The sequence below is a fragment of the Carcharhinus amblyrhynchos genome, chromosome 12 (assembly GCF_965287045.1).
Source record: "Carcharhinus amblyrhynchos chromosome 12, sCarAmb.v2.hapA, whole genome shotgun sequence".
In the NCBI taxonomy this organism is placed as follows: Eukaryota; Metazoa; Chordata; class Chondrichthyes; order Carcharhiniformes; family Carcharhinidae; genus Carcharhinus; species Carcharhinus amblyrhynchos.
In genome coordinates this window covers 41,800,969-41,814,553 of record NC_137335.1, presented here as the reverse complement: position 1 = coordinate 41,814,553, position 13,585 = coordinate 41,800,969, and the positions used below count along the sequence as shown (strand labels likewise).

The 13,585-nt window shown below is 42.8% G+C and overlaps 1 non-coding gene across 1 annotated transcript; it reads left to right on the top strand.

Moving 5' to 3' along the window:
* Nucleotides 1–1,020: 1,020 nt before the first annotated feature.
* LOC145351270 (U2 spliceosomal RNA) lies at nt 1,021–1,216 on the top strand. Its single transcript, XR_013888375.1, has one exon. It is a non-coding gene; the product is annotated as a U2 spliceosomal RNA (small nuclear RNA).
* Nucleotides 1,217–13,585: the final 12,369 nt, after the last annotated feature.

Genomic DNA, 13,585 nt, shown 5'->3' with positions numbered 1-13,585 from the left:
TTCAGTCTTCATCATCATTATTTGCACTCCCTTTGTCTAATTACAGCCTCCCACCACCTCATAGTATAAACCTTGGCTGGTTCTCCTTGCTCTCAGTTCTGACAAAGGGGTATCGAGCCTCAGAATATTGGTTCTGTTCTCTCTCCACAAATATTGTCAGACCTGCTGAGACTTTCCAGAATTTTCTGTTTTTGTTTCAGATTCCAGCATCCGCAGGTTTATATTGGAATCGTGGTGTAGTTCAGTTCAAGGGAGGGGCAAGGGTTGTATGATTCAAAGGAAAATGCAGGGCTGTCCTACAATTGATATTCCTGAGCGTGGCAGGCTCTATACTGAGTGTAGGGATGATGCAAGAGGCATCTGCAGCCTGCAGATAGAGAATTCAGAAAACCTGGGCATCTCAGGATAACAACATGGTGCATGCCCACCTGCATAGGATAACAGGAACAGAGTTACCGTGCTGGGTTGTTCTTTGTTCTTTGTTCTATATAGGATCCATTATGGATAGAATGCAACCAACTGGGGCTTAAATCATCATCCCAAGACTTCCAAGCAATGAAAGGATACCCCAGAAAAAGGGGAACTTCAGGGTATCGCCATCAGTATAAGATGTGGCATGGCAGTGTACACTCTCATATACAGAAGCCTGTAAGTCAAAGATTCATACACCTCGCCTAGGCTCACTGTACAACAAACTTCCCCCCTCTCTAGCCTTATCAGAAGCATCAATCAGGCCCCCCATCAAAGGAAAACTTAAACCATTTTCCACCAAGGAAACCATAGCCCCAAAAAGAAGGAGAATCATCGAAACACCCTTCAACAGTGTATCTCGGGGAGAAATTTGACTCTTCTCCTCCCAACAAAATTAAAGAAACCCTCTAGGATTAGCTATAACAAATCAGAGCCAATATCAGTGGCCCACCTACCAGATAAAGAAAGGAAACCCCAAAGAGAGAGGAGCATCAGTATTATCCAATGGACAATAGACACGGTCTTTCAGCTTACACTTTTGCAGGAAGAATTGCTTCTCAGCCTTTTGGCTAAGATCAAGTGTGGTATCAACATGCTGCACTTGGTTGAAGTCATTAGGTTACATCTTAGCTTCATTTGAAGCAATTTTTAAAAGCGGCATCTTAGCCATTTGGCTAAGATGCAAATGAGATCAAGCCTTGGAGGAGCTATGCTTATTCCAATCAGCTTGAATCATGTGGATCAAGCCCAAGACAGGAGGTGAGAGCCCTGTCTCATCAGCTTGGATCGGGAATGTCTCAACTTGTTGAGACTCTAAATTGGACTTGATCTGATTGAATCAAAATAAAAACAAAAAAAAGGAATACCAACAAAACCTCATGAAAAACAGAATATTACCCCTACTGGGAAGTTCAAACCTCAAGAAAATAGACAAAATGGAAGTCTCCATATAAGATCACTTGGAGAACATGACCTACTCCTCCAACCGGCCTAATCTCCAATCAAAGAAACACTTCAACCACACTGAACTGAAGCTCCCAAGCTCACACTCAGGCCCTGCAGCCAACAGAATACTACACCAGCAGGAGAACCAAATCTCACAAAGCCCCCAAAAGGGAATATCTTGGGGAAGGGAAACCTACTTCCCTGCCCAACATACCCTCCACCTGACCCGAATAAACACAACCACTATTGCTGTAATCTGCTCAGCAACACACTAGAATAAGGACCAACAAGCCAAAAATACTCACATTACTCTTATACATTGAACAAAGCAAACTACTTCTGTCTCTTGGTACCCCAGAGGCACCATTTAAACTCTGCCATCAATGAGATTCAACCCATTTCCCTCACCAGATAACTCTAACAGCAGGATGATATGCCCTCCATCCATTCCATGAGCCAAGTAATCAAGCAACAACTGTCACTATCTGCACAGCCAAGTCAAAATAGAAGGCTAACCTAACAAAGCTAGATATCCAAAGATTAGCCAACCACACCCTGGCATGCATCATTACATAATTCCACCAGAAACGCAGACGAGAAAAAGAAGCACCCAGTATCTCCTAGGATATATGATCAGTCTGTACCTTCATAAGAAACAAGCAAGAATTCTCTAATCCGAAAATAGCAAAAGCACAAAGAAAAATGCAACATCAATATTTCTAACAGGGGTTTTCATTACCCACAATGAGGACTTATAAAACCATACTGACCACCTCTGTACCAAATCACCTACCCGCCACCCTGCTGCTGATCTTCTCCTCTATAAATAAAGTGAAGGGTAATAAAACTTGTTCTCCCTCAGTGTAAATGCAAAGATTAGATAAATAAGAGGAAAATACCATACAACCCTTACGTCATGCAACCAACTCAGCGTGCTCCCCAGTAGAAAGGCGGTGGAGGGGGGGCGGTGGGGAGGTAGTGGGGGGGGGGGGGGGGAGGTGGGGGGGGTGTTCCCACGTATAATTCCCAGTCAAGGAAATGTGTCTGTATTGCAAACACTAAAGCTCAAAATTTAGAATTTGACAAAGGGCCAGAAGTAAGGTGGGCAGACCCCCATTGCCCACCCGACTCCCCTGTTACCGCAGATCAAACCAAGATTGAATGTAAATAGCTATGCACATTAAACTAAGGCCTTTTAAACTAAAGTCTCCCTTGTTCAACTGTTGGAACATGCCGATGGACGAAAATTATCAAGAAGGGAAAAACAGACTGTCCTGATTTTCGCAGTGTGACAGGATAACAGGTGACAAACACTTCTGTGTTCATATATCATACACCCTTGTCAGGATAAAAGACAATATCATAAAATCAAGAGTATAATCAGATGGGAACAAAGTTCAGGATTAATGATGGGCTGCAGGTTAGTATGACCATTCACAGAGCTTGTAAAGGCCAAAGCCTCGTCAAGCAACTGCACCCAGGGTTTCAATGAAGCCTCTTCCTCCCTGCCATGTTGTCATCCTGAAGCCCGGGTTAAGGAAAACATCAGCTCCAGATGGTGGCAAGGAGCCGGCACAAATAATTTCCTTTTTAAATGCACTTAGTTCCAGGTGTGAGATGAGTCTTTTAACAACTCTATAGGCATGACACATTTCAATCTGTAAATCCCCTGGTGTTATGATTACATGGGGTCTGTACAATGACGCGTGAGATTCCACAGGCTGAAAGAAGAATCCCTTTGTTCTTATAACTGCTATTGGTCATGTTGTCATGCCACTTGTGGCAGCCTTCTTTTTGGTCCAGCAGATAGTCCATTGTTTTAAAAATGGCAAAAGAATTAAGTTTTGTATTTTCTTTCATGTCATGTTGACCTAACACAAGTCATAATACTTCTAATAAATCATAGGGCAGTAGGTTAAAAAAATGAATTATTTAAGTTGATTATTTATTTTTGTGTAATTTGCTAGTTTCCCCGATTGCATATATGCAGCAATACCACATAAATATCTATTCCAGGTATTGTCCTATCCAGACATGTTAATTTTTATTTAATACCCTTGTCATTATCTATTATAATAATCAGCCAAAGATATTTCTAAAGTATGAATATCCTGATAAAACTGAAGTAGTTATTATATTTGACAGCTTGCTTGACCCGTGTATCAGCTCTTTTTTAAGACTGACAATTTGAACAGTGTAAAAGTTGAACCTGGCAACTGCTAATCAGGTCCAACAAAACTAAATAGTTAGTAATTGTCAACTGGTTTTGAGTGTTTGTACGCAGAAATTGGTGTTCTCCCTCTTAATTTTAGAATGATAAGGTGGAAAATGTAAGTAGCTTAGGTTTAATTTTATGTTTCCATATACTATTTGATTGTATAGCAAAATAAACAATAATACAAAACAGAGCAGAAACTTTTTTTGGTTACTGGGGATTTGATTCTCACACAAACTCACTACCATGTGTGACCTCTGCCATAAAGCATGACGATGTCACATGAAGGCAGGTTGCTGCAATACCTTTTACAGTCAAGTAGAGCATTGTCACTTTGGCCCAGTAATAACTTGGAGATGTGTTCAGAGTGGAGATGTAATGGTGGGAAGTGCAGGTGGCAATGACATATAATATCAAGTGAGAAATCCAGAAAAACTTTCAGTGCATTTGTCCATTGCATTTTATTGCACCAATTGGGCGGAACGGTGGCACAGTGGTTAGCACTACTGCCTCACAGTGCCAGGGACCCAGGTTCGATTCAGGCCTTGAGTCACTATTTGTGTGGAATTTGTATGTTCTCCCTGTGTCTGCGTGGGTTTCCTCCCATGTTCCAAAGATGTGCGGGTTAGGTTGATTGGCCATGATACATTGCCCCTTAGTGTCAGGGGAACTAGGAGGGTAAATATGTGAGTTATGGGGATAGGACCTGGGTGAGATTGTTAGCAATGCAGGCTCAATGGGCCAAATAGCCTCATTCTGCACTGTAGATTCTATGATTCTATGAATTTAATAATAAATTGATATCTAGATTTATCATTTAATGTGCAGCAGCGGGCCTGGTGCAAACCATGCATGACATGATATTAACTGGAGTATTTGAAGGATTAATTCAAAGATGTAGTTTGGAGGATTGGGAGATTTGGCATTGCGACACCAACTGTCGAAGATTGAACTATATTAAAGTTTGTGAACAATGTTCAATGTGCTGATGGTCTTCCCCAGGGACAGGAAGAAGAATCTTGCCATAAAAAGGGTTTGGCTGGAGTTGGCCGGAAAGGCAGCAGCAGGGACATTGCGTTACTTTCCTGGCTGTAGCGGGAGAAGAACTTAAGAGAAATAACTGGGTGAGGATAGTTGGGTCAGTACAATTTCATGTTTCCCTAATCTTGTTACGTATATCAACCTCCAGCCTATTTCAGAAGGTGATAATGACAAGTAAGCCGTTATAGTGATGATGATTGAGGGATAAATATTGGCCAGGACACCAGGGATAACCCCCATGTTCTTCTTCAAGAGAATGTCGTTGGATCTTTTGCATCCATCCGTGGAGGCAGATGGGACCTCAGTTTAATGTCTTCTCTGAAACTGAACCTCCAGCTGTGCAGTATTCTCTCAGTATTGCACTGGATTTTTGTGATCAAGGCCTGGAATGGGATTTGAACCTTGTTACTCAGAAGCAAGAATGTTACCAACTAAGCCATGGCTAATAAATATTTCTGACAGCTATCAACAATCAAATTGAAATGGGAATGCCTTGTCCGCTAACGGCCGTCCCTAAAGTCTTCTTACATGTCCAAATAGATTGAGCAGCTTGGCAGCTGGCTCCAGCAGCACTGTTAAAAGGATCAGACTGAAAATGTTGAGGGCAGTGTGAGGGGCAGCACAGTGGTATAGTGGTTAGTACTGCTGCCTCACAGCACCAGGGACCCAGGTTCAATTCCCTGCTTTGGCCACTGTCTGTCCGGAATCTGCACATTCTCCCCACGTCTGCGAGGGTTTCCTCCAGGTGCTCTGATTTCCTCCCACAGTCCAAAAGACATGCTGGTTAGGTTTATTGGCTATGCTAAATTCTCCCTTAATACGCCCGAGTGTAGCAACTAGGGGATTTTCACAGTAACCTCATTGCAGTGTTAATGTGGGCCTACTTATTATGCTAATAAATAAATTGTGATCAATTTTATAGCCACAGATAATGCTGGGCCATTGGGTTCAACAGGAAATAACTTCTCCCTTTGGAGGTCAGAGATGCCTGCCATCAACTGACATGATGTGGAGATGCCGGCGTTGGACTGGGGTAAGCAAAGTAAGAAGTCTCACACACCAGGTTAAAGTCCAGCAGGTTTATTTGATAGCATAAGCCACAAGCTTTCAGAGCACTGCTCCTTCATCAGGTGAGTGGGAGTTCTGTTCACAAACAGAATAATTGGGGAGACTATGCAGACGCTATGACAATGAATGAATGAACACCGTTTGAAAATCACCAGGCAAGAGTGTTCTCTTCCTGTTGGGGAACACTTCTGCAGTCACGGGCATTCGTGCAGAGGAGGTTTACTAGGCTGATACCGGAGTTGAGGGGGTTGAGCTATGAGGAGAGGCTGAATAAACTGGGCTTGTACTCGTTAGAGTTTAGAAGAATGAGGGGAGATCTCATTGAGACGTATAAGATGATGAATGGGATGGATAGGATAGAGGTGGAAAGACTCTTCCCGCTCAAAAAAGACAGTAGAACTAGGGGGCACAGCCTCAAGATAAAAGGGGGGCGGTTTAGAACGGAGTTGAGGAGGAACTTCTTCACTCAAAGGGTGGTGAATCTCTGGAATTCTCTGCCCGTTGAAGTGGTGGAGGCTGCCTCGCTAAATATTTTTACGCGGGTTGATGGGTTTTTGATAGGAGAGGGGATTAAGGGTTATGGGGAGAGGGCGGGAAAGTGGAACTGAGCAGCGACAGATCAGCCATGATCTTATTGAATGGCGGGGCAGGCTCGAAGGGCTGGATGGCCTACTCCTGCTCCTATTTCTTATGTTCTTATGTTCTTATGAGGCGGCCTTCACAGCACACAAAAATGCAGAATCACTGAGCTGAAACTGATAGCCAAGTTCTGCATACATGAGGATGACCTCAACCAGGATCTTGGGTTCATGTTACGCTATCTTAACCCCTACAATTTGCTTGGGCTTGCAAAATCTCACAAACTGTCCTGGTTGGAGACAATACACATCTCTTTAACCTGTGCTTAACCCTCTCTCCACTCACATTGTCTGTACCTTTAAGACTTGATTACCTGTAAAGACTCGCATTCCAACCATTATTTTGTAAATTGAGTTTGTGTCTTTATATGCCCTGTTTGTGAGTAGAACTCCCACTCACCGGATGAAGGAGCAGCGCTCTGAAAGCTTGTGGCTTGTGCTACCAAATAAACCTGTTGGACTTTAACTTGGTGTTGTGAGAGTTCTTACTTTATCAGCTGACATGACAATCTGAGTTTCTGGAGGCATTGTTCTTCCAAGAGGAAGGGGAGCTAATGTTTGTAATTTTAAGGTATTGAGATTTAAGATCAAGGTGGGTGGCTGTCTTAGATTAGACCTTGGAAACTGAGCAAGAAACAGCTTGCTGTGAAGACATGGGCATGCGGTCAGCAGAGAGGGGATCAACAGATGGATTGAATATGCAGAAGGCATTAACTGCAGTTATAACAAAAGGCAGAGATACAGAGGAACTGCAGTTAGTGCCTTCTGGCAACTTCAATCCACCTGTTGATCCCCTCTCTGCTGCAATCCTCTTTGCTGACTACATGCCTGTGCCTACACAGCAAGCTGTTGCTGTCATCTTGCTCCAAGCTAAGACAACCAACCATCTTGATCTTAAATCTTAATACTTTAAAATCACAAACATTAGCTCCCCACCAACAATTCTCACAGAAATTCTTTTCCAGTGGTAGTTAAGAAAGCAGTTGTGAGCAGTGACTATTTTTGTTTGTTCTTCTCCCCTGACTTTTAATGAATCCCATTAATGGTTGTTCTCCTCTTACTCACAAAATGTTCCAACTCATTTTCAGACTGATGTTACAGTGGTTCTTGTGGGGTTGGGTACCTTAAGAAAAAACCAAGCCATTCAATTCAAAAAGAAAAATCTTGGGAGTAATTTTAACTTCTGTCACTGTTTGAAAAATATGTAATAACTAATCAGCAGCCTTTTTGTTGTATCTTGTCCGATTTTCTCTTCCCTTCTTGAACTGATTCCCTTTGCAATCATCTCAGCTCTTTTCTTGGGACTCTGTGATTGAACCAGTTCATCTCAACTGGAGAAAAGTTCTGCTAAATTTTGTCTTTTAAGGACATAAAAAAAGCAGAATTCCTACCACAGTAGCCCAAAATTCAACCCTCCTGCCCCTAAGCCCCCAGCTCCTTCAACATGTAAACAATGGCAGAGTATGTGCAATCCCATTGGAACCAGGCTCTGCTTTATTTCACTGATCCTCAGAGGGTAATCCATCCAAGTTTCTCCCAGGAATTAATGGAATTATGGGCCCAATATCTCTCTCGTGGATAAGGTCCCCTCAGTTCACATGCCCATGAACGAGTCAACTTTCTAAGATCAAAGCAAATAAACTTTAATATTAGCTTTCTAGTTCCCCTGTTCATTTTCTTTTCCCTCAGCATGCATCTGTAACTGCTTTGTCATGTTTGTTTCCAACTATGGTGTTTGTGAATAAAATATAAATTTCCCGAAAATTCACACAATAAGTTGCAATGGTTGTAGGTCAATGGAAAATGAAATTACATCCATCAATGATCTGGAAAGATATTTACATAAGAATTCCCCTGGGCAGCTGATTTGCATAGCCATTGGAGTAGTGATTGGCATGAAACCTATGTGAAACTGAATTCATTCTCTGGGATGTATGAAAATTAGAATGCAGCCTTTAACAAAGCAGTTTGACTGAAGGATATAATACCAGGCTGGAAGCAGCAGGGCAGCTAATTTATTGGGCCTGGGCTAATAATGTAGAGAATGTGCATTCACATTCAAAGAGAGCACACGGATTGCTCTTTTGAGACCAGACTACCCTTTGCATGCGTATCTTCTGACTCCAGTTCCATCACCCCATCCCACTGCTGCAGAACCCAAATATAATGGGACACATGTTAAATTGCTCTCAAGCACTCCAAATGAAGCAAAGTAACAATTCAGTGGCACCAGTCACAGCAATTATGAACCTGAGCAGCCACAAGAGTGTGTTGAGAAGCCAGCAGTGCAGCAGCGTTTGAGAGGCTTGGGAAGTTCTGATTTAAAGAAACTTCAAACAGGCTTTCTAGGTCCTCATTCCATATCCTTGTAAAACTGCAGTTACATAATCACTCAGAACACATGAACTCCTACCCCTCCTCCATATTGGGGGATGCTCTTTTATGTCAATTTTATGTGGAAATGGATTACCCACTTCCCAATCAAAATGTCTTTTGGTCCATTCTCCAGATGCCCTGTAGCCCTGGGGGCAGTCTTCATTATTTTAGAACCTGACGCCCTCCCTAGAGATTGGCCAGCAGCTCTGTAGGTGGTGATATGCTGATATTGTCACTAGACCAGTAATCCAAAGACCCAGGGCAAGATCTGGGACTGGATTTAAATCCCACCGTGGCACGTGGTGAAACTTAAATTCCACAATAATTTGAAATTAAAAGTCTAATGATGACCATGAAACCATTGTTGATTGCTGTAAACACCCATCTGGTTCACTAATGTTCTTCAGCGAAGGAAATCTGTCAAATTTGTTTGGTCTGACCTACATGTAACCGCAGATCCATAGCAATGTGGTTGACTCTCAAATGCTCTCTGAAATTGGATTGGGGGCAGTTGGGATGGGCTATAAATGCTGGTCTAGCCAGCAACACCCAAATTAATTTTAAAAGAGCATCCCCCCAATATGGAGGAGGGGTAGGGGTTCATGTGTTCTGAGTGATTATGTAACTGCAATTTTACAAGGATATGGAATGAGAACTTTGAAAGCCTGTTAGAAGCTCCTTTAAATTAGAGCTTCCCAAACCTCTCAAATGCTGCTGCACTGCTGGCTTTCCAACATGGTTGCTCAGGTTCATCATTAGAGTTTACATTGGATTCGGCCTCAGAAGTTTGCGGTTGTTCATCTCAGTCAAACTTCTCTATCTGATCTACCCCAAGAGAGAGCCAAATTATGCAGGACACAGCACAGAAAAGCAATGAGTGCATATTGAAGAGAGTCCCCAGACCAGGCCAGGCAATGGAACCTCTTTTGGAGCAGACTGATCGTACTCTTGATTATAGCGCTTATGAAGGCATAGCTTCCAGTATACTTCTTCAGCGGGGGTCCAGGATGTCTTATAGGGTGTCACCAGCCATCTTTCCAAAGAGGTTCCTTTATCCACCACCAGCTAGCCATCTACGTTTGCAGAGGGTGCTGAAAAGCCTTGGAACCTGGGAGTATCAGAGAATATAGGAATCATTGCATCTCCAGGGATATTTTGCACAAACGTAGAGGATCTGCTGTTGATGACCATACACTAGCTGAATGTGAGTGAGTGATAGTCTTTACGATTCACAAAGACCCCTAGCTCTCCAGCAGTTTCTTTGATCACTACATGGGTGCAACCAAAGATATGAATCTTTGGGGAGCCAGCACTAACTGCAAATCCTCTTGCACAATCTGTCTGGCTATCCCCATCAGATCTGAAAAATATGAAGGCACTCATCATCCTGAAGAGTGTGTCTATGGTAAATTGTATGCAATTGTGTGCTACTGATTGTGACACATTGCAGAGATCCCCACATGACCCTGAAAGAAACCTGGAGGATAAAAGTTGAGAGTGACTGTCAGTTTCAGTGCCACACGCACAGGGTGTGCCCCCCCACCACACCCACCCCCCAACACAGCTGTGTGTAATCTCAGGCCCAATCATTTCATAGGTGGAAGCCACTGTCTACCTTCACTCTGTATAATCTACCAGCAGGGTAAAGGCATCCCTGCTGGCCCTTTCTCCCTTACAATCCTCCCTGGCCTTCAACCCCTTCAGAATGTGTTGTTAGCTGTTATGGGTGAATGCACACATGCTGCATCTGACCAGCTGCCCTCCTCTTCCTTCTTTCTTCTCCTGTTCTCCTCATCAGAGGAAGAGCCTCCACCTGACATCACAGCCCCCATTGCTGGGTGCAATTGCTGAGGTGTGTACTTACTGATACTATGGCCAGTCTGTAAATTGTTCTTTAAGGACAGAAACTTCCTTACCAGAATAAGATGAACAATATGGCTCATGGAACAATCAAAAGAGTTCAAACTTACACAACAGATGTTTAGCCCTACTTTCACACTCTTTGCTCCACCCTAGGCCTTGTATCCTGCCCTGGATTAAGAAAATCCTAATTGTGGGTTCCCTGCCTACCTGTCTAGCCTGTGTGCTGACCATTAAGATTGTTGTGGATTGCCTTTTTAACCAAATGATTAACCTCTGATGTCAGCTGGCATTTGGCAATGCCCATCACCAAAACATCATGATATGGCATGATGGCATCAAGAGCCCCACCCATCGTTATCATAATCTATTTCACAGGAGAATGTTCTCACATTGGTGTAACTAAATTCGAGTCGAGAGTTCAACACCGTGGGCGCTGAAGGCTTCCTGATTCTGTAGATCTTATTTTCCCAGGGCAAATATCCATTCCCTGAACACAACACTGGAGAATCTACTCTGTACCTAATACTCCATATTCAGAGAATAATATCCTAAAAATCTATCCGAGGTAGATATTTACCTTTTATTTCTGGGTGGAATTTTATGTACTGTGGCATCAGGGGCAGGCCTAGAAAATGTAGCAAATTGTTCAACTGTCCATAGACTCTGTTTTCTTTTGGTTCATTTGTGGGACATGGGCATGTGATCAGCATTTATTGCCATCCCTAGTCATCCTTTAACTGAATGGCTTGCAAGGCCATTTCAGAAGGCAGTTAAGAGTCAATCACATTGCTGTGGCTCTGGAGTCACATGTAGGCCAGACTGGTTAAAGATGGCAGATTTCCTTCTCTAAAGGGCATTAGTGAACCAGATGGGTTTTTCTGACAATCAACAATGGTTTCATGGTCATCAGTAGATTCTTAATTCCAGATTTTTTTTTATTGAATTCAAATTCTACCATCTGCTGTGGCGGGATTTCAACTCGGGTTCCCAGAACATTAGTTGGATTTCTGGATTAAAGTTAAAGTTTATTTATTGGTCCCAAGTAGGCTTACATTAACATTGAAATGAAGTTACTGTGAATATCATCTAGTCACCACACTCCGATGCCTGTTCAGGAACACTGAGAGAGAATTTAGCATGACCAATGCCAGCTTGTCTTTTGGACTATGGGAGGAAACTGGAGCACTCGGAGGAAACCCACACAGCCACAGGGAGAATGTGCAAACTCCACACAGACAGTAACCCAAGGTAGGAATCAAACCCAGGTCCCTGGCACAGTGAGGCAGCAGTGCTAACCATTGTGCCACCAGTAATAGTCTAGTGATATCACTCGGCCACCGCCTTCTCTTGAGAGATTGAAAGATCCCATCAGCAGGAGGGGCTGAAAAATTCTTCCCTTTGTCATTCTAACGGCATCCGTATAATCAACGGGTGTGTCACAGATATGAACTAACCTACTGACAATGAACAATGAAATACATATTGAGCTTAGCTTCATGATATTAATGGAATCTCAGTATCCTGGCAACAAAAGTAAACATCCCACAGGATGGCTGTACTCTTGTCAAATTTAATCACTGTGACTCAATGTCAGTGTAACTAATCCATATTTCAAATGTGGAGAAACCTGTTAATTTCAGTTTGTCAGCTTTCTTTTTCCTTTGCTAGTTATTCCTTCCCCTTCCCTGAAGGTTTTGACTTGTTGCTTCATAATAACTGCATAATTAACCTTCCATGGAAAACAACCCTGGCCAGTATTTATATATTATTAGCAAGACTGAGTTTACATTCAGTTACTGCTCTTCTGGTTGTAATTTATATGTGATTGGGAATTACATTGAGTTGGATTTTCTAGTTTTGCCCGGCCCAAGACCGCAAAGTCCCGCCCAAAGTCAACAGATCTTTAAACGACCTGCCAAGTTTTCCATCCCGCCCACTATGATTGCCACAGCAGGCAGGACTGGAAAATTTATCCCGATGTGTCTGCATTCAATTTGTTGCATTGCTCATTTTAGTTCCTTTCATTGTGGCCTGAATTTTACCCAGGAGATAATGCAGCCAAAGAATCAGAATTCTTCTGGGTGCTTGAAAAACATGGCATGAACTGAGTAATGAGGATGGACCCACAAAGTATCTTTAGGTTCATATAGGCACCTTAAGGATTTTATATGTTCTCAGTGATTAAAGGAACTGAATCCCCAGACCATGTCAGTCACATTTGGATATATCAAGGAAGATCTGCCTTTAGCAGTTGAAAGAAAAGGTAATTCCAAAGGTCCAGCTTGTCACTGGCGGGTCAGCAGACAGTGTCTACAATTAGTATGGCACCCTCTGCAACTGTGGACATGGCATTACCCCTAACCTTTTCCGCCACAGGATTCTTCCACGTCAGGGACGTCGACTCAATTGGCTAGTCTGCTACACACAAAACAGCAAGCAAATCAGGCAGCACATTTACCGGGGGAAATACTATCAGAACATTCGCAGTGAAATAACTCTCGCAGCTAGAGAGAGTTTTGAACAATTTCAAATGGCAGGCTTTCTATGAATCTAAGTCATCATAATTATAACCTACTGGGATATGCACAGAAACCCTGGTTGAGATGACTTCAGGTGTTCTCCGATAAAAGTAGAGTGCCAATACAACAAAGGCCATTCTGTTAGTGGATTTGTTGTCGAGCAAAGTAGCGTTCAAGCAATGTTTCAATTGTATAGGTTGCTTAGGAAAGCTGCTTCTACATGTTCTAAAGAAGGTGAACAAGATCATCATTGTTTGCTGCATGGTTCACAATCAACAGAAAAGTGGGTGCGAATATTCCGCGAGCTATGAGAACTCAGAAACTTTTGAGGAAGAGGAGGCTGATGCACAGATAGCAGAGTGGAACAAATTACAGTGATTGCCAAGTATTTCCTGCAACATCTCAGCCAGTGCCCAGCTGTGGCTGTGCTGTGAAAAGAAACAACAAAC